Genomic DNA, 22,058 nt, shown 5'->3' with positions numbered 1-22,058 from the left:
ATAACCTTGAATCTAGTTCTACCTCCTTTGATCAGTGTGTGGTCTTGTTTCATAATGACCTTACTGAGCTTCAGATCTTTCATTTATAATATGAAAGGAATGGATGACCATTATATAAATTCAATATGAAAAATATAAGGACCATAGCATGTTTTGGGTGAATATAGACTTCATTTAAAACAATATACAGGGTCCTAAGACCTGATATTTGCTAAGTCTTTAGTTATGTTCTTAAGCAAAATAGTCTGGATGCTTTTGCAGATGGGTTTAGAGTCTGATATCAGAGGAAACTGAGCTGAGACAAATGCACAGCTATTCTTTTCAAGAATGTTTCCCAGTGTGGATTGGCTAGCAGCTAACAAGACTGTTTTCTGTGCGCATCAGCTGGAATTTTACAGTAATGTAATGGTTTGGATTCATGTCCTTTGTTATTGAATTTTCAGTTGCTTTCATAACTGACAACATACCAGCTCATAGTCTGTTGTTGTTCTAAGAACATCTGCAATACAGCTTTTCCTTTGGAACTTAAACCATCAGATATGCTGTGGCCAAGGGCTGAAACTAAATACAAACAGCCTCTTGCCAAGGTATTCTCCGTTTGGCCTTACTGTGGTCTCAGGCTGAATTTCTCTTTCAGGGAGTTTGCATGTCTTCAGTTTTCTCTGTTCAGGATTACAAATCCACAAACCACACAGCATGGCCAGCTCACCCTACTATCTAAGGATGACTGACAGGTAAAATATAGCTTTTGTTCTTTTCCTATCTCAGCTCTCAAATACCAAGTTGTTGATGGGTGGTGTTATGGCAGATTAGTATTGGAATGTACAACTTCCTGCAGTGCTACACAGCAAGGAATGTCCTGAGCCATGGCCTCAAAATCTCTCTGCTCTGCACTGTTGCCGACCCAAATACCTTAATGGACTGCCCAGGAGGAGTACATCTGTCACTCAGGTAGCAGGGAATGGGAGCAGAAAGGTCTAAGTAAACAGTGATGATCAAGTCCCACCTAAAGACATTGACATTAGGTTATTTTTAAAAGCATTGTATTAACTAGTCTCAACACATGATCATCTTGTGTGTGACTCCTGTGCTAACTCAATGCTTGCAAGCTCTTGGCAAATTTTAATATGAAGACTCAGAAGGGAATCAAAGATAAGGTCCTACTCTTGGCTTTGCCAGCACCAGGCTCTAAGTACTCTGGGAATACTTAACTTCTTGGGACTCAGTTTCTGCTTTAGTGAGATGCAGAGGTGAAGCCTCCGGTGGACCCTTTTGTAGGTCTTAGATTCCAGACTTTTCCCAGGTTCGTCCTCAGGCTCTTCTACCTAGAGACTGACGTAGGTGAGAGCAGTCCTGAAGTTTACACAGTCTGTGTGACATTCTTTAAGAATAACGATATATCTGCATGCCCGAGACTCATATCTGTAATTCTAGTTACTCAAATGCTTGCGGCTCATACCTGTAATCCTAGTTACTCAAATGCCTGCGGTTCATACCTGTAATCCTACTTACTCAGGAGATTGAGTCAGAGCATTACAACTCAAAACCAACATAGGTAGAAAAGTCCACAAGAAACAATCTCCAATAAACCACCAAAAGCCATTGAAATCATGGTTCAAGTGATAGAGTACCAGCCATGAGTAAGTAAGCCAAGCAAGGCAAGCATGTGTGAGCTCAGTACTAAGAAAATAATAGTAATAATAATAAAATAAGGCATAGGTTAAAAGGTCAAAAGCTATGTACATGTGACCATATAAGATGATGTTAAGTGAAATAAACCCCAAGATAGGGACACAAGTGGTTTTATCCTTCTTGCTGTTGTTTTAAATGTACTTATAATATAACATGTGATTTTTTTGTTTTCTTTGATATGGTCTTCCCCCATGGTATAACCCCTCTTTTCACTGTATTTGATTCCAGTGCCCTGCATATTGTATATACATTTTTCTAATTTGGGGAGGAGAAAAGAAATAACAAAATGCTGAAATAAGGATACAGGTTGACCCACTTTAACAATGAGATGTACAAGACACTGTGTTGAAAATGAACTTTATAGCTTCTGGGGGTGGGGGTGGGGGAGAGGTTGGAGAGGTGGGGAGGGAAGGGATGGTAGGGGAAAAACAAAGGAGGGGGTAATAATGCTTGATAGGAAATGGACTCATTACCTTACTCATGTCACTGTAACCCCTCTACAGAGTATCTTTACAATAAAAAATATATATGGAAGAAAAAAGGCATAGGTTAGTTTCTACATTTACTTATTAATACATTAGTCTGTCACAAATGTTTATTGACTGAATTCATCAGGGAATAAACTCTCATAGTTCATTGTCATGAATCTATATTTTCAGGACTACATTAATCTCAATCAGGGAGAAAAGTATCTCTCTCTTCACACCTAGATACCTGTATGGGGGAAACAATAATAAGAACCCATCCCCTTATTGTGCTGACAAATAAATAGAACAGACCTGTTCATTTCTGCTACAATGGTGGAATTTCCTCCACATTTTAGAAAAATACCTTAAGCTTGCTCTGTGTTTTATACAAAGTGGATATGGTAAATGAGATTTTATATTTGGCTCCTTGTACTTAAGTTCAAACTATACTACAAGGATGAAAAAAAATAAGTACATAATTAAAAAAAAACAAACAAAACTCTTTCTCCCTTACTCAGACCTTCTTTAAGGGAATGTGAATTGCAGTGCAATAATATTCCTGATGAGCAAACAATAACAAGCCAGGCATTAAATTCTTGTATTCCTATCTACCCAGATATGAAGATTACAGTTTGAAACCAGCCTGAGCAAACAAATCCCTGAGACAATTATCTCCAAGTAACCCACAAAATGTAGAATGGTGACATGGCTCATGTGGTAGAGCATCAGGCTTGAATGAGAAAGCTAAGCAAGAGAATAAGACCCTAAGTTCAAGCCCACGTCCCAGCATAAAACAAACCAAACAAAACAACAAAAGGTGAGTGAAAGAGATCTCCATTCTAATATATTTTTCCAAAGTTGATATTTGTAGTCCAAGGAAGAAATGGTGATTTCACTTCCCCTCGTCATCTGATCACTGATGTAGAAAACAAAATGGCTCACCAAGCTCTTTTCTAGTTAGCAGGATTTATTTAAATTCCTTTCCCTCCCCCATCCTCATTTTTTTTATAACCCGCAGCAAATTACCAGTATTGATAAACCATTAGAAAATAAAATAAGAGACAATTTTATTGACAGCTAAATGAAGTAATGCCTGGGTTGGTTTTCAGCAACTGAGCTTTTTGTATTCATTAAACCTCTACAGGCAGCATGTGTTAAATTTTTGATATATGCAGTTTGCACTGAAATCTTTATCTACATTAACTGAGACACCAATTTGTACCCCTGTTGCACCCTAATAAGCTGATTTATTGTGGTTTCCCAATGCCTGTAATGAAAGAGCTTGGAGTTTTTAGTGGCCTAAATCAATTTCATTTTTGGAGGCAGTAGAACTTGTCAAGGTCCATGTGTCTCGTTTCCTCTTGTCAATGTGGATGGATCCTGTGTTGTTTTCAGCAGCTGGTGGCATGACAGATTGGCCTGTGGGCTGGCGACTACTAGGACATTGACATCAACTCAGTGAGTGGAATGACAAAAGCTGCTGGATTTCCAAGTGACTTCCAGGAAAGGAGTGTAACACTACTGTTTCCTACAGATACATTAAAAATAAATTTTAAAATGACTATATGCACCCATCTAGAGGGCCAGTAATCACTCCATCATTCTTAGCATGATCTTGACTTGCTTTATTTGATGGTTTTGAAATTTTTTACTCTCCTGCTTAACCTTCTGCCTCTACACAGAAGGCATTTCCATTTGGTCACTGATGCATTCTAAATACCTAGAAGAATCTAAGCTTGATAGATATCAGTGGGATAAATTTTTATATGAGGAGAAAAGAGCAATGCAAATTCTTTCATTGAACAATTATTTTTTAAACCAACATTTGTTGCCCAAAGGGACATGGAACTTTGAAACACTGGTGAAATTGTCTCTCTCCCTCTTTCTCTGTTTTTCTGTTTTTCTCCAGAAAATGAAAGTCTTGGTTATTTTAACCATTAAATTATTTTTATATCGAGAAATATCATTCATAGGTGCTTATAGCAGTACAAATATTTGAATTTCCAATGACATAAATTGACATTTTCTCATTACACATTTCTGAGGGATCAAACTTTAATCTCAGGTAAATTAGAAGGCAGAGATCAGAAGACTGTAGTTTCTTGGACATCTGGGACAAAACAAAAAAAGTGAAATTCTTATCTCAGTAAATAAGCTGAAATAATCAGTGGGAGTATGAGTTAACCCAGCTTAATTGGGAGCCATAAATAGGAGGATCACAATACAAGGCAACTCTAGACAAAAATCTGTTGCCTTTTCAGAAAAAAAAATAATATAAAACAGAAAGGGCTGGAGGTGTGTCTCAAGTCACAGAATGCTTGCCACTGAGCGTAGTACCCAACATTAAAATGCTGGTATTACTGAAAAAGAAAAACAAGTCAAGTGCTGGTGGCTCACACCTGTAATCCTAGCTACTCAGGAGGCTGAGATCTGAGGATCACAGTTTGAAGCCAGCCTAGCATAGAAGTCCCTGTGATACTCTTATCTCTAATTAACTGTTCAAAAAGCAGAACTAGAGCTGTGGCTCAAAGTGGTAGAGTGAGATCCTTGCACAAAAATTGCTTAAGGACAGCATCTAGGCCTAGAGTTCAAGCCTCAGGACCTGCAAAAAAAAAAAAAACAGCCATGCTTGTAAGGCATTATGAATTTAATTTCTCTATAATTGCTTTTATTCTCCATTGATGGACTGGAGAATAAAACATGATAATATAGATTTCTATTCTGTGAGAGTTCATCTTTCAGAAATTACACAGTTTTAGTTATTGTGGTTTGCACTGTAATATTAACCAGACTATAATGTACAATGTTTTAAAAGTGTTTTTCAGGTAATCTTTTAAAATAGGTGGGAAGATCTCCTTTATTTCCAATAAGGTATTTTTAAGTCAAAATGACCTCATTTATCTGTGGTTGCTTGTGGGGTCACAATCACCTCAAGTCCATGCATGTGAGAAAACAAGAAGAAATTAATAGGAGATCTTACGTGTGCTGAGCTGGCAGTAATGGCAATCTCATCCACCCATATCCCCCTGCATAGCTGTTACATGTTAACCACTAAATTATTAAATTTTCTGCTGGGCACTGGTGGGTCATGTCTATAATCCTAGGTACTCAGGAGGCTGAAATCTGAGGATCATGATTCAAAGCCAGCCTAGGCAGGAAAGCCTGTGAGACTCATATCCAATTAACTTCCAATTAAAAAGCCAGAAGTAGAGCTGTGGCTCAAATGGTAGAGCAATAGCCTCAAGCAAAAAAGCTCAGAGACAAGATGAGGCCCTCAGTTCAAGCCTCAGGACAGGCACTAAACAATAAATAAATATTATATATAACTCCAGACTCCCTAAATTCCTAAGGATTGTCTTAAAAGAAAATACTCTCTGGTTCGCCCAGTGTGAAAACACTAATTTATTTAATTCTAAGGTAACGGGAAATACAGAAGAAGAAGCTGATCAAATTGAATAGCATTACCCTTTGCTTAATGTTCTAGGAGTATCCTAAGTTAGTCAAATAATTCATCCGAGAATTAATTTTATATGCTAATCATTGTTCATAGCCCAGAAAATATTAAAGAGATAATGAGGGGAGGACAAGGGGCGGGGGGGGGGGGACGGAGGAAGGGGGATGGGAAGGGAAGGGAAGGGGAAACAAAGGAGGAGGTAACAATGCTTGATAAGAAATATACTCATTACCTTGCTCATGTAATTATAACCCTTCTGTATGGTATTTTCACAATAAAAAGTAAATAAACTTTTTTAAAAAGAGATAATGAGTAAATTTGTTAAAGGCCACATAAAATTTCCCTCCTTTCTCTTCCTAATGTATTAGTTGATTGTTTCACAGGGTACCTGAGTTAAATAATTTTTCTCTGGTTTTGCTTGCTCCTTATGGAGAGAGTTCAGAATATTTGGGAGTAAATCTCATCTGGAAGCACATTGATCCTAGAATGAATTATCCCCTCATTTTGCCATCTTGAAACAGTCTGTGGTGCAAATCCAGAAGACGTCTGAATTACTCCTGGATCTCAGGAATCATGGCAGGCACAAGCAGCTCCCTTCCTGGAGATAAAGAGAATGTGAAAGGATTTAACAAAGCTTGTTGGTGTTTATTGCTTTAAAAAATGGTTTCAAAGCATTTTTGACAAAACTCACTAGTTGATCAGATCTATTTTGTTAACATTTTTATGTCCTCCTGTGTAAGTCAGGTTTGGTTGAATCATCAGAAACTTAAAGAAATAGAATTATCTCATGTGGCTCTCTTATGTAAGAGAGCTTTTCTGGTTTCATCTTGTACCAGGAAAATCTGGCCTACAGCCAAAATTTTCACTCAGAATATTAAACAATCTCTCATTAAATCCAAATACTTTTGGCACAATTCTGACAAAAAATACGCTGATTCAAAATTTGGGAGAAAATTTAATTGGGAAAAAAATAACATGCCCTCAATGAGATTCTAAATGTGATTTTCATAACAAGAGGGACTTTTTCATATTTCAGAAAAATGCAGCTTTCGTCACAATTTGGCTGGCTAACCTCAGGCTAGTTGCCTAGTTACTTTGGTCTCTGGTTTCCTTACATTTTAAAATAAAGAGAATAATTACCTTTAAAGATAGATGGAAAGATTAAGCAGGATTCTAGCTATAAAACACTCAGGGCAGGCCCAGTAACAAAAAATATACACTCAATAAATAGAAGTTGTCATCTTGTGAGGACATAGGAAGCACTGAAGAAGAGAAGCTGAGGTACCATAAGAAGTCAGAAAGCTGATAGGATATTGGTGGCTGTCCAGTCTTCCAAACTAGATCAACTCTTAGCAGAAATAACAGAGGTTTTAATTGCAAGAAAGTTTCATTAGCCAGGTGCCAGGCACTCATTCCTGTAATTCCAGCTACTCAGGAGGCTGAGACCTGACAAGGCTTAGGAAAAGCCAGAGACTCTTATCTCCTTTAATCTACTTAGAAATAAAAGCTGGAAGTGGAGCTGTGATTCAAATGGTAGAGTGATAGCCCTAAGCAAAAGCAGCTCAGGGACAGCTTTAAGGTCCTGAGTTCAAGATCCTGGATAGGTACATTTTTTTTTTCATTTTGGGAAACAAATACGGTTTCTTCTAAGCATAGCAAAAATAAAAATAGCAGTCCACATGCATGATAGAAGAGGCAAAATAGTCAAAGAAGTTTAAATATTAGAGCTAACATTAAGTAAGATATATATGGTGCTGGACTGTAATCCCAGCGTTCAGTAGACAAAGTAAAAAGACTGAGAATTCTAGGCCAGCCTGGATTATATAGCACAATCTTGCCTCAAAAGTTAAAATTAAATCAAGGCCTCACTCCTTCAACAATAATAAAATTCAATTAAGTCACTTTGGGAGGAAATGCAAGTACTACTAAAGCCAAGAAAGTCAGCAGGATGTCTTCTCAGAAGGATATTAACACTACAACAAACACTTGAATGAATAAGGAAACATCTAACTCACAAGAAAAGAAACACTACAGTCCCCAAGCCAGAAACTATTTTTACACACTCACACACACACACACACACACACACACACACACACACACACACAAATGTCATGACACTAAGTTTAACCAACTGTAATTCTTTCTTAAAACCAACATTTTATTCCAGCTTTCCAAAAGAAGAATTCACATACAATAGGCAGTAAGAAGTTCTCACAGGGCTGGAACTGCCTGTCATCCACAACTTCTTGGGGAAACAGCACCACGTGGTAGCCAATAGTCCACAGGTCTGAACCACTAGACCATGCTTGATTGGAAGAGTAGGAAAGATTTCCGCTCCCAGAAAAATGCTGCAAGCTTCTTCTCCAAAGGGAGGCCACTAATCTTGTCTCTGAGGATGAAACGCATCAAAAGGAAAGGTAAGAGTTTTAGAATAAATGGCTGGTGTAATTAAGGCTATTGTTAAGGGATAAGAGTCAGCAGCAAGTTTAAGCAATGGAACAATGTGCCATGGGCAGTTTCTCAAATACTTGCTTACTTCAGGAAATTATGATGAGCTCATCAAGGAGCATCCTGATCTCTAATAGTCAGAGAGAATAAGAAGAGTAGGGAAGGACAAAAGAACCCAGATAATTCATTGCTGAGACAAGAGCTAACTCTGTAGGTTAATTAAGAAGTCTCTTAGGGATAAGACTGGCACATTTTCATTTCCAGAAGATACTGATCATTAACACATGAGCATAACTAATAGTTATGGAGTAGAGGCCTACCTCTGCAGAAAGGAGGGTGCTAGAGATACCTTCTTTGCTCAAAGAGCTAGAAGTTTCTTGCTCACTCAACCCACTAGATTCTTACAAGAAGTCAGCTCTGCTTTTAGTTGTACCTGTTGTCTGCTTAAGAAGTAGGCAGATAGAAAGCTTAGATTCACATACCTCAAGGACATTAACCTATTCTACCTCTCTTCCTGTAGGGAGCTCAGAAGATGAGTGTCTATAGACTATCCATAAAACTGCATGTTATGTCATTGTGAAAGCTTTGCTTGCAAGACACTGAAAGTCCTAACTTAAACAATAAGGCATTTACTCTTGATCGGATCCAGTGTAAGATACCAAGATACCAGCAAGAAAAATAAAAACATCACTAATTAAATTTATGTAGTGCTCTCTAGTGACTTATACCTATTAAAAGAGAATTGTAAGAAGTGTTTAGATACATAGATATATAGTCAGATAAATATTTCATAAATGTCTATTTTGAATATTTTTATTACCTTAAGTAGTTGTAAAAAGGACTTGCTATTTCTGAAACCAGCTTGTTAATACAGTGCTTTTTCATCATTGACACCTCTTCTCACCCACACTGCCCAATCCACCCCTTCCCTTACTTTTTGTAATTTTAGGTATATATTGAATTTTTTTGCAATTTAACAAAGGAGATTATGTGTACACTGTATCTTGATTTGTTTAGGTAAATATTTAGATATGTATTTGTCATATAAATACTATATCATAAATTTTTATCTACAACCATCAAACATTGTGCTTTGCATTCATGAAACACGATCACATTCAAATCGGAATTGTTAGTCTTTTTTTAAATTTAGAGCCACAATCCCCATGTTTTTTTCCACTCAGAATTGTTCTTAACGATAAAAACATTTGTTAACATTCCTTAAAAAGTCACATACTCTTGCCTCTTGGCTTTTCACCTAGACAACGACACTCATTACACAGGATTTTTTTTTTTTGCTTGTTGCCAATACTGAGAGTTGAACTCAGGGACCTTGTGCTCTCAGTTGGCTTTCTTGTTATAGCTGGCACTATGCTACTTGAGCCACATTACCAGTCCATCACCTTGCTGATTAATTGGCGATGGAATGTCCCAGACTCTTCTGTCTAGGCTGCCTTCAAATTGAGATCCTTTAATCTCAGCCTTATGAGTAGCTAGAATTACAGGAATGATCCACCAGAATCCAACACGTTTTGTTTTTGGTGTGTGTGTCTGTGTGTGCATGTATGTGAGTACTAAGGCTTGAACTCAGGACCTCTCATTCTGGCTTAATATTTTGGGTTGAATTTGCTGCTTTACCTCTTGAGCCTCACTGCTACTTCTGTTTTGTGTGTGTGTGTGCTTACTTGGAAATTAGTCTCGAATTTGTCTTATTGAGCTTATTTCAAACTGTGATCCTCAAATCTCAACCTCCTAAGCAGTTAGTATTATCATTATGGAAGTTTTAATAATGGTGTCTTCTTTATCTTTTCAGTGGATGTCAATAAAGGTTCTCAGACAGTGAACAAAATCCTTACTCTACTCCACTTCAGTGGTGTGTTGATTGAACAATCAAGAGCCTCCAGTTGTCAATCATATCACAGAAAATAACAATGAAGTTGACACATGCACAGGAAATGACAGCTATGTCAAGACTGCCCCTGGCCAACGGTGATTGCAAGATATGCTCATGGCAAACTAAATGCCTTTTGAGATGTCAAACTAAGAAAAGAAAGTGCAACTCAGGAAAAAAATATATTATCTTATTTAACAAGAAGCTATGACTCTGGGGCAGGTTAATTCTACAAATTGACAAAATTCAACATTGTCCTTGGATTCATTTTCTTTTTCTGCTCAGCTCTGTTCAGCATGGTGTCCTGCTCAGCTCATTGTTTTCATGGGCCTCAATATTATTAGAGATCCAGAGGTCAATGGCAAACATGGCATCCTAAGCAATAAGACAGTGCTTGTTCCCAAGTGTCTCTTTTTTAGCTGTAGACATAATAATCCTTTTGGCAAGTATTCCAGTCATATAGAGAGAAGAAAAGGAGAGACTACAGGTCATTGCTCATCATCAACCTATGTCATTCTGTAGGAGTTGGGACTTATTAACATTAATTAATATTAGAATATGTTAATATTGCATCAATACATACATATGATGTGAATATATTAATATACTATTAACATGATAGTTATAGTTGATGTTAACAAATTAGCATTAATGATAAAACATGCAGAAAGCTCAAATTTTCTGAAAATACCTTAATTTTTATACATTATAGCCCATATACTGTGTGAAAACAGTCCATGATTCAGGGTATTTATTTCCAGGATCCTAGCTGGAGGCATGGGGCACAGCAACTGCAACAATCCTGGGGACGTGGCTAACACTGGATTCCAAGTACCTGAAGGGCTATGTACTGTGAGCAGAAGATGGGAGCTCTGTTGAGGGGCTGAACCTCTTTGAAAAGCCACCTCGCTCAAAGGTAAAACCTAGTAAGAGTACTTTGAGTCTCCATTTAGAAGCTGTGGCTTGGCAACAAAACCTTGATGGGACCAATAATACCAGTAGTAATCTTTCCAGCAGGTAGCTCAGACCATCGTTTGAGCAACTTCGACCTTAGCCTACTGACCTGCCACCTCTTCAATCTCATGGCATGACAGCCAGACTCTTTCTACCAGCGCCTTCTCTGCCCCTGGTCTCTCCGCCATCCTCACCTTTTCTTCTTCTGACTCTAACACCTCACATAGACTTGTAGTTGCCTCTAAACAGGCCAACAGTTGTGAGTTTTGTCTCCTATTTGCTGTATCCATTCCATCAAAGCTCATTTTCCTATAAATGACTTACGTAAGGTATCTGTTTATTTCCTGCAGACCTTAATCTTGCTTCACTTGTGGATGCATTCATCTCGAGTACATTTGGAAACAAGTTGACAACTCTCAGAATTCAGAAGCAGCAGCTATGGGTTATGGCTTAAAGAGCCAATGTCAGAAGCAAAAAGAAAAATACCTTTTCCAAACATAATTTTGCTCCCTCCCATCTTTGTCTATCCTTTCCTTATTTCCTCCGTGCTTTCTTATCTTCTTTTTCCTTTCTTTGTACCATTTGAAATAATTTTTATATTTTAAACAGTAAAAGTATACAAGAAATTTAGACTTATTCTGAAAAGTACATAGGAAAAAAGAGAGTTAATCATACTTCCATCTCTACAAAAAAATCACTATGAATATTTAGTGTACTCTTGCCTTATATTTTTTTCTATTTCCAGTTTAACACTGATTGACTATTTTCTAAAAGTAGGTGTTTTTATAAAAAAAAAAAGTTCTTGGGGCTCATGGTGCATTATGGGTTCTAGGCGTTAGAGTCTAAGATAAATTCACCCCATGACTTTGAGCATACAGCAAGAATAGCACATCACTGTAGGAATGCATGCTGCAGAAAACCTCTACTTCATGACCAGGAAGCAGAAAGAGAGAACAGACTGGGATCCCATAATTCTCTTTGTGAGCATACATAAAATATCTCCCTCTATATTCCCCTTCCAAATGTCCACAGCAAGTTTGGGTGCTTTTCTTTATATTCATATAAACATCAACTGGTGTTTATTTTTTGTCTTTTGGTTTTTTTACATAAATCAAGTAGTTTTCTTCTTTTTGTGGGGGAGGGGGGGTCCAGTCGTGGGGCCTGAACTCTGGGCCTGGGCGCTGTCCCTCAGCTCTTCAGCTCAAGGCTAGCGCTCTACCACTTGAGCCACAGCGCCACTTCTGGTATTTTTCTTTTTGCTTATGTGGTGCTGAGGAACTGAACCCAGGGCCTCAGGCATGCAAGGCAAGGGCTCTACCACTGAGCCACCTTCCCAGCAAGTAGTTTTCTTCTATACATATCCAGGAAAACTTAGTTGTACAACTTATGCAAGTAGTAATTATATATATATATATATATACACATATATATAGTTGCTTTAAGTAAATTATATATTTATATTTCATTGAATTATATAATACATAGTAGTATATACTGCAATTATACCTATAATTATATGTATTACATAGATATAACAATAGATATTGCATATTATAATTGTAGATATCTTCCTTTCTAGACTATCATGAAAGATGGAAACATTTTTATCATTTTATGCACTCACAGTTTTTTTTAACACAATAACGACTCAATAATGAACTAAATGAGGATATTCCAAAATATCTCAATTCATATGGCATAATCAAGTAAGTACCTTCTTCATTAATTTTGAATACTCTTTCGTATTGCTTAACCAAATCTTAATTTTACTATTCAGGTTGGAGTAGGAGACTCCGTTGTCACCCTAAAATTATGTTGTTTCTTTTTCAAATTGCAAAAACATTTGGGAGCACTGTTATAGCTGTAAGATTTCAATCCCTTCACATGTGTTAAAGCCAGAACCTGGTACACTGTACATACCTAGAAAATGCTGCTTTGCCTGTATAATTATAGCTATTATTCCCTTACAGAGATTATCTTGATTTCCCAGTGTCTTTAGGAATCTTTGTTCTTGACATTTAATTAACCTGTTTTTCTCCTGATTTCCAGAATGAAAATTATTGAATGTTTCTCCTAAATAAAAAACTTAAAACATTCAGCATTTTATCAATAGACTATACACTCCCAAACCAGAAGGAAAATTGTTTCTCAAAGAAAAGACAACTCTTTTATTTATTTGTTTGCTGTTAATATTATTTTTAAGTGATTACAGTTTCTTAGATGGGTTATGAGTACAATGCTTTTTCATTTTTCTCCTCCCATTCCTACTCACAAGTTACATAGTTCATTTTATATATAACTTTTCAAAAATAACAATAAAATGGCTAGGAATGTGGCTTAGTGGTAGAGTGTTTGCCTAGCATTCATGAAGCCCTGGGTTCAGTTCCTAAGTAACTCATAAAAATGAAAAAGCCTGAAGTGGCAGTGTGGCTCAAGTGGTAGAATGCTAACCTTGAGCAAAGAAACTCAAAGACAGTGCCCAAGCTCTGAGTTCAAGTCCCAGGTCCTGCAAAAAAATTTAAATTTTAAATATAAACTAAACTAAAAATAAAATGCTAACATGAATATCTATCATCTATCTATCCTCTGTCTCTACATATTAATCATTTATGCATATATGCATATATATAGTATATACTACATATCTGCACATATATTATGTATATATGTATATTTTATGTAGACATGTTTATATATAAAAGAATGCATACACATATATACACACATTTAAAAGGAAAAATTTAATATATATATTGTAAAGATACTGTACAAAGGGGTTACAGTACATTTCTATCGAGCATTGTTAACCCCTCTTTTTTTTCCCCCTACCATACCTTCTCTCCCCACCTCCCTAACTCCTCCCTCCCTGCCCCTCTTAAGCTGTAAAGTTCATTTTCAACATAGTGTCTTGTACATCTCATTGTTACAGTGGGTTAACGTGTATCCTTATTTCAGCATTTTGTTCTTTCCTTTCTCCTCCCCAATTAGAAAAATGTATATACAAGATGCAGGGCACCGGAATCAAATACAGTGAAAACAGGGGTTATACCATGGGGAAGAGCATACAAAAGAAACAAAAAAATCACATAGTACATTATAAGTACATTTAAAACAACAGCAACAAAGATAAAACCTCTTGTGTCCTATCTTGGGGTTCATTTTGCTTAGCATCATCTTCTATGGTCATATGTACACAGCTTTAGAACTTTTCTGCTTGTTTATAGTATGTATATATGATGTATATATGAATATTTTATGTATACATATATTTATATATTTAAAAGAATACATACATATATATACACACATTTAAAATAGAGCTCCTCTCTGACCCAGCAATCCCACTTTTGGCCATTTACCCAAATGATCACAAACAAAGCCATACTAAGGTATCAGCACAACTATGTTTATAGCAGCATTATTCACCATAGCTAAGATATGGAACCAACCCAGATGCCGCTAAGTAGATGAATTGTTCAAGAAAATGTGATATAAATATATATATACATGCATATATATATATATATATATGAATTCTATGCCTCCAGAAAGAATGACATCGCCCAATTTGTTAGGAAATGGAACAACTTGGAAAAATTATATTAATTGAAGTAAGACACTCCCAAAGAAACATAGGTCCCATCGTTTCACTTATTTGCAATAACTAGTATACATCTGGGATAATCTTACCAGACAAGCAGAAAAGGTCAAAAGCTATGTACATATGACTCTAGAAGATGATGCTAAGCAAAATGAACCCAAGATAGGACACAAGAGGTTTTTACATTCTCTCTGTTGTTTTTAACGTACTGTGTGATTTTTTTTTGTTTCTTTTGTATGATCTTCCCCCATGATATAACCCCTGTTTTCACTGTATTTGATTCCAGTGCCCTGCATCTTGTATATACATTTTTCTAACTTGGAGAGGGGGAGGGAAATAACAAAATGCTGAAACAAGGATACAGGTTGACCCATTGTAACAATGAGATGTACAAGACACTATGTTGAAAATGAACTTTACAACTTGGGGGGCGGGGAGAAGGAGTTGGGGAGGTGGGGAGGAAAGGGATGGTAGGGGAAAATAAAAGAGGAAGTAACAATGCTGGATAGGAAACATATTCATTACTCATGTAACTGTAACCCCTCTGTATAGTATTTTCACAATAGAATATTAATAATAAATAAAAGGAAATTTTGTATAGAAAAGTTAGACACAAGAACAGAGATTTGAAATTGAACACATAAAAAAATTCTTTCAGCCTTAGTTCAGATCTTCTTTTGCTAGACTTGTAGTTTTCAACTTGTGTAGATTTCTCCCTATCTTTATGTATACATTCTACCTTTAGATAGGGCTCTGTGTCATGGCCTCTTTGAGGAGGAGCATATGCGTTTTTAACATTTGAACCCTGACTGTACTGCACTTCAAATGACTCTGTAGACCTGTCTATGGATCCTCAGGGCTTCATGAAACTTAAAATAAAAACCTGCTGCTCCAGAAAAAAGGAAAATAAATCCCCTCAGCGTGCTTGCGCGTGCACTCTCTCTCTCTCTCTCTCTCTCTCTCTCTCTCTCTCTCTTATAGGAGATATTGTTAGATACTAGGTGTTTACATTTTACTGCTTATGTTGATATACGCATTTGGAATAAGTTGTTTCAAATAATGTAAGCATTGTAAAATGAAGTTATGTACAAGTCAATTTAGAAATTCATCTAAATAAAAATGAGAGTTTTATAGAAAAATTGAAACTATTTTTATCTCAGTATCTGAGGTTGCATTTCCCTGAGGATTCTTATTTTTCAAATTAAATAGCTTTATAATATTTTTTACAAAGACATCTAAACTTACATGGAGCTAAATTATCTCATAAAGACAATGGCAATCAGCACTCTAGAGGCCAGGAATGGGATTGTAGGCATGCTTGCTTTCGTCAGACTGCTTGCCAGTCTGTTTAACTACTAGGTACTCTCCATTCAAAGCGACTAGCAGACAAATGAACTTTCAGTGTCTAACAAAGTGGGAACATGTTCTTCCAATCCCAAAGCCAACATTGGAGTATAGTGGCTTTTAATCAAATCCTCAAGATGCTGAGCAACCAGCCCAGCATGAATCCTTTCTTAGTCTTTAAACCCTGCCTTGGTTTGCAGCTGCTGCCTCAATTTCATGAAACCATAGAATTTTAGAGCTGGAATAGACCTTAGACTATATGTGATTTGGCCTCCTAACCATTTTTAAACCACTGCTGGAAAACACTTCTGTTGCTAAATCCTTGCACTCTTTAAAAGAAATAAATCCTCTGTTTTAGATGCTTTCGTGGAGCAGCTTGTTAAATGGTTGTTTGGAGAAGTCCTTTTATATTCACAGAACCTGAGTGAATATTTGAGCTTTTAGAAAACACTAGCTGCCCAAGGTTTGGCTCTTATTATTTAGTTATTTAGTTAGTTAGTTATTGTGGCACTAGGGTTTGAACTCAGGACCTCATACTTGATAGGCCAGTCACTATCCTGAGCCACTTTTGGCCCTAAAACTTTGAATTTTAAATGTTCCTTAGAGGCCATGTGTTAAAGATTTTGTTCCTGGTCCATGGCAACCTTAAAGGTGGTGGGAGCATGAGTAGGCGGGGCCTACTGGAAGGGATTTGGTCACTAGGAGTGTGCCTTTGGAAAGGATATCCCTGTTGCTGGTTCCTGATCAATCCCTTCTTTAATGTACTTCTACAATCATGTAAGTGCCACAGGCCCTGGGCAACAAAGCCACCAAGAGTTCACTGTAACTCCCCAAACTATGGGCCACAATATGCTTTCATCCTTTTAGGTCGACTCTTGTGGGTATTTTTTTACATTGACAGAGAGTTGACCAGCACACTGAACAAGAAAAATACTTTCTACAAGTGAAAAAACTTGGATGAGAAGAAGAGGGACAGAAACCCAGCCTTTGCTGAGTGCCTGCCCAGTAGTTGCCAATTTATTTAGAATAGCTCTTTCAATACTGGTCTTCCAGTATCATTATTGTTCTTTTTTACAGATGAAGCAACTGAATTTCTAGATACCTCAGAGTTAGTGGGTAATAAAGTGAGATTTAAATTTAGCTCTATCAGGTCTCATATATGGCAAAGGTTCTGTTTATTCTACCAAAGGGTTTCAATTGAGTTTTGCTCAAATATTTTAAAGGTAAGTATTTCTTGAGCCTACATGTGGCTGTCCGGCTATCTGAGCAAGTGGATTCCTTTCAAGGGCATCTTCAACGTATTCAAAAAATCCAAAGAACTAGAGCTATTTGCCTGCTTCAAGATTACAATTAGATATGTTTTTTACAATGGTTCCTTTATGTATTACGAAGTCCATCTCCTTTACTTACACACTATTTACTAGCACAGTTCTGTAGTCTTCATGGCAGTTCCAAGAATTCAAGGAACAAGGCCAAGCAAAGGTAGATGATTTTTACCACTGAGTGTTTTTTATAACAATTTTATGACAAAAGGAAGAGAGGGGAGGGGAAAGGAAGGTGAGAGGAAAGGAGAACTTTTTTAACAAAGGAGAGAAGAGAGAAACAAGAGGGAAACAAAAGGAAAATCAGAAGGAAAGGAAATGAGGTAAGGCAAAGGAAAAAGAAAGGCAAGGAAAGAAAAGAAAAGAAATATAGTTAGTGAGATTTTACCTTTCTGAACCAAAATCTAGAAATAAACAATATCTTTAGGTTATCTTATAGTAGTCCAAAATGGATGTTTGATTGTTATTTGTTTGGAGTGAATTCTATTTCATTTCTTTTTAAAATCTATTTCTACCTCAAATAGGCACAATCAAAATTACAAGAGTCCAAGTGGACGGTTGCTTGGGAAATGTAAAGAGGAGTCATCCTGATCTCCAAAGTGATCCTGAAAATTTTAAGTGAGTAAGGTTGAAGTCATTGAGTATAGATCCTGTGCCTCAAATCCTTCTCAGGTAGGCATTTAGTCTCAATATTTCTTTTTTTTTCTCTGCTAATACAAAGTCAGACTTGCCTGTTCTTATTTATACCTTAATTAGATTATACTCCATCACTGATTATACTCCATCTGTCTGCCACCAAGAAAAGGGGTTTTTGGTTTAATGTTTGAAGGGTTAAAGTTTTAAGGCAGTGACCACTTATTGCTTGCTTAAGATCAGCAAATTCTGTCTAGCAGAGCAACACGTGGTGGTAATCCAAACACCTGGTTGGTTGTGTACATTTATAAGCCCTGCAAATCTTTATCTAGGGGCTCTCCTCCTAGGCTCCACTGTGTTGGAGTGTAGGATGAGACCCGAGCTGCAGCCGTCTAAATAAAACCTTAAAACAGCTGTAAAGTCAGACTCTTGGTGGTCTTCTTGGTGGGGGTCCTGCCACCTGGGCACAACATGTCTTTCTTTAGTTGTATTCCTTGAGCAAAATTACTCTTGACCTAGTCACTTCCCTGGTTGTCTCTTGTCTGTTCCTTTGAGGTTTTAATCCTTCATTTTGCCCCAGGTCAACAATTAGTTGATAAATACCTTTCCTTTTTATCCAATGAGAATCTTCCAGAAACACACAGCTCTTTCTACTTCAGGGACTCAGTACCTCAGTCTCCTTATTTGACTATGATGACTTTTTTTTCAGTCTTGAGGCTTAAACTCTGAGCCTAGTCTCTGTCTCTGAGCTTGCTTTGTTCAAGGCTAGCACTACTTCTGGCCTTTTCTGAGTGGTTTATTGAGATAAGAACCTCAGAGACTTTCCTGCACAGGCTGGCTTCAAACTGCAAACCTCAGATCTCAGCCTCCTGAGTATCTAGGATTACAGGTGTGAGACACTAGCACGAGGTATCATGAATTCTTTTTCTTTTTTACCCTACTAATGGCTTTCTCAATACATTCAGGCACAGCTGCATCACATTATTAAAGAATCTGAAATATGTAGCTGGTCAATTTATTTTTCTCACCTTCTAGAAGTGTTTCTTGTCAATGGTTTTCACTCAGTGACCCAAGTAACAAGTGCTCCTGTTCTGTAAGTGCTATGATCTGTGTTCAAAGGCATGGTCCTAGTCAGTCAGTTCATGTTTTCATTTAACTATAAAAGATGAAATAGAGAAACTCAAGGAACAAAGCATACGATGCCAGCTCAGAATAACCACTAATTAGAGGAAGAGACTTCCTTTTTAAACATTCTTATTAAATGTTTTTTTTCCCTCCGAAATGGAGGCAGACTCTGGAATATGGAAATAGTCACATTTGTGGTTTTATTACGGTGTACTTGTAGTTTTCAAACAGTAGGCTAGGTCTTGAAAGTTGTTGACTCAGCATACTAAGCATGTGTTTGGTCGACCACTTTTTCTTCTCTAGTTTAAACCCATCTGTATTCCAAGGGAAATTTAATCTGTACATTTATGACTCATTTGTGCTTAACTTGTCAAAATGTTAAGAGCTGTTTGAAATTTTAAAAAGCCTTTGGATTCTGGTGCTTATATAATTTTTATCCTTGGAATCAGAAGGCTGCTTTGCAGAGAATCAATCTGATACCCTTATATGCATATATGCATTACATATGAGAACATGCAGGTCCAAGTTAGACCCCAAGTCTACTGCTGCTAGTTTGAATTTTAATCTACAGATACATAAACAAGTAAGCCTTCAACTTAATTTTTTCAAGAAAATTGTATAATTTATGTGACAATTTAATAAAGTTGCTAATTTAATTCCTTTCTTTGCAGCGTCTCTGTGGTATGTTTTCCGAGTTGCAGACTACACAATGCTGGGAAGTGCCATTCTCAAATACCCCATGAATTCATAAACTGCGTTGCCAAACACAGGGCATTTGTTGAGTATTTTGACCTTCCTTACATTGGTCCACTTTGGAATCTGCTTTCCCTGAGTGAGGGAGTGTGTGGCAAAGCCTTGTGGTCACAGGATCCTAAGTCAGTAATCACAGGGAAGGTCACTGGTTCTCAGGAGACCAGACATAGACTCACCCTTAACAAAACTACACAGAGTTTTATAGTGGGGAGGGGTTGTTTGTTTTTCTGCAACTATATTGGATGCTGAGAGAGAAAGGATTTTTCTGCTTGTGAACTTCTGAGAAAAACATCCACCTAAGCCAGGAGTCGTTGAGTGCCAAATCAAAGAGACAAAGAGTTAGCTGCTTAGAAGGAGATGGACAAGACCTGGATCCTGCTGTGCCTGAAGGCCTAGATTTCTCAGTTACGTAAGAACATTAGTTCTCTTCTTTTGCTTAAATTAATTAGAACTGAATTTCTGTCCCTTACAACCACCAATAAACCTGACAACTCTGTGGGAATTATCCTTGTGATATTAGCTAGTTGTCATAGAACACATAAGAAAATATATCATTTTCTCCATTTTGCTACAGATTTTCATCTTAGATTTTTTAAAATTTGATTTATCTGTGCTTATCTGGTCAGACTAGAAATTAGGTATTTTTTCAGAGCCAGCTACCCTCACCATAACAATCCTTCTGTCCCTGCAGATGACGGAGAGAAGAATGATCTCTTAGCCAGTGAGAACAGGAGAGGGTGATGCGGGCACAGGCACTCTGTTCCAGGCTCAGGTGCTATGAGTGACAAAGTAACACTCACAGTTGAGACTCAGTCTTACAAATGGGCAATGAGGGATCCCACAGTCAATGCGATAAGCAAAGGTCCAAATGGCTCATCTTGTCATTGTAAAAATGGAGCCCTACAATTGACATCCAGTCACAGAGTCAGAAACCTGGGAAATCAGAAAGGCAAGGTGTGGAGAGATAGGGTAGTGGGGTTTGTAGGAAGAATCAGAGAGTAAGCTTGCCAGATCACTGCCCAATCTGCATGATGCCCAATCCACATAAATCTAATTACTCTGATCACAGCACAACTGCACAAATAGACACATAGTGATGGGGGGGAGTACTCATCCATTTACTAATTTTTCTTTTTTATTATAATCAATCATAGATCAAAATAAAAATCCTGAGGGCAAACTGGTGATCGCGGATGGGAGATAGAGAAATGTGAGTGATTTTTTCCCTAGAGAAGCCATACAGCCTACTAGGGGCTGTCTGGGTCCGTACACAGATAACACATGGAGAGAACAGACTTTATCTTCTGATCATCAACAGAGGCTTATGAGAAATGGAGGCCCAAGTTGGATGGGTGGTTGCTACAAAGAAGGAGTCACATGGATTGGAAAGCAGGTTGTGCTCCACTACTTGTCCTCTGTGGTTCTGGGAAGCACTTGGCTTTTCTCCTTGGCAAATGGTGACTACTGCCTCAAAAACTCGGTGAGGATGAGTAAGTTTACTGAGGCATGATGACCTGAGAGGAGCTGAAAGAGGAGGGACACCACCAGCGGCCCCTACCCAGTCTACTGAAGGAAACAGCGAGGTCCCCTGAAGGATGGGTCAATAGTCCCTATTGCCTCCCACACCCTGTTGAGCTGAAGAGATGAAAACTGACCAAAGGTAACAGGAAGATTTGGTGAATGGCTCAAGGGGCCATTGAGTTGGGTCGAGTATCCATAAGCTGAAGCACTTCACTTTGAAGTTTGGAATCAGGTAATGCTGAGCACCAAATGCCTCTCCCTCCCTGCTCTCTCCCCACACCAACATGTCAGCACCTCCTCAAAATGCTGAGACATCACTCCAGGGAACGTGAGGGCAGAACCCCTGAATTAGCTGAGAATAAGTTTCTGGCACTGAACAAGCTCTCAAAATAGGAATCTAACTGTTCAGAAATCTGTGGACAGTTCTATTGTGTTTGGATGGTAGAGTTTATGGCTTTAATTTATGCTGACTAATTATGTAAGCCCTCAGAGGAATTGAGCGTGTATTTGTTCTCTGCTTCTTTCCCCTTCCCCCAGCGTTTCCAGGAATGGCTGGGATTCTGAATGGAGCTGATAAAAACAGAGAACTGTCAGACACACATTGCAGATCTGTCTTTACAGCTTTAAAATAATTCAGAGCACATGTTTCTCCTGATGGCAGGAAAGTCGTTTTACTGTTACATGGAAAGGACATCATAAATTCTATATACCTCCATCTATGCTTTCTCTGACCGGAGAAGTTGACACAATTTTGACTCATCTGTGACCAAATTTTGGAAGCTGTGAGGATGGAACCAAGTGTCAATGTATCCATAAGTGGAGGATATATACTCCAAGGGGGTGACAGTGT

General features: G+C 37.7%; 1 long non-coding RNA gene across 1 annotated transcript in view; it reads right to left on the bottom strand.

Annotated features, from left to right (window-relative positions):
- Nucleotides 1-3,117: 3,117 nt before the first annotated feature.
- The window catches only part of LOC105985599, a 45,839-nt gene continuing 26,898 nt past the window's right edge, over nucleotides 3,118-22,058 (bottom strand). Inside the window, exons 4-5 of the long non-coding RNA XR_001175064.1 lie at nucleotides 6,002-6,211; nucleotides 3,118-3,687 (exon numbers count right to left, since the gene is read on the bottom strand). This is a non-coding gene — a long non-coding RNA (uncharacterized LOC105985599). The remainder of the gene's footprint in view (nucleotides 3,688-6,001; nucleotides 6,212-22,058) is intronic.

Source organism: Dipodomys ordii, unplaced genomic scaffold (genome assembly GCF_000151885.1).
Source record: "Dipodomys ordii isolate 6190 unplaced genomic scaffold, Dord_2.0 Scaffold30, whole genome shotgun sequence".
In the NCBI taxonomy this organism is placed as follows: domain Eukaryota; kingdom Metazoa; phylum Chordata; class Mammalia; order Rodentia; family Heteromyidae; genus Dipodomys; species Dipodomys ordii.
Note: the sequence above shows the minus strand (reverse complement) of the source record. Positions and strands in the feature narration are given on the sequence as shown.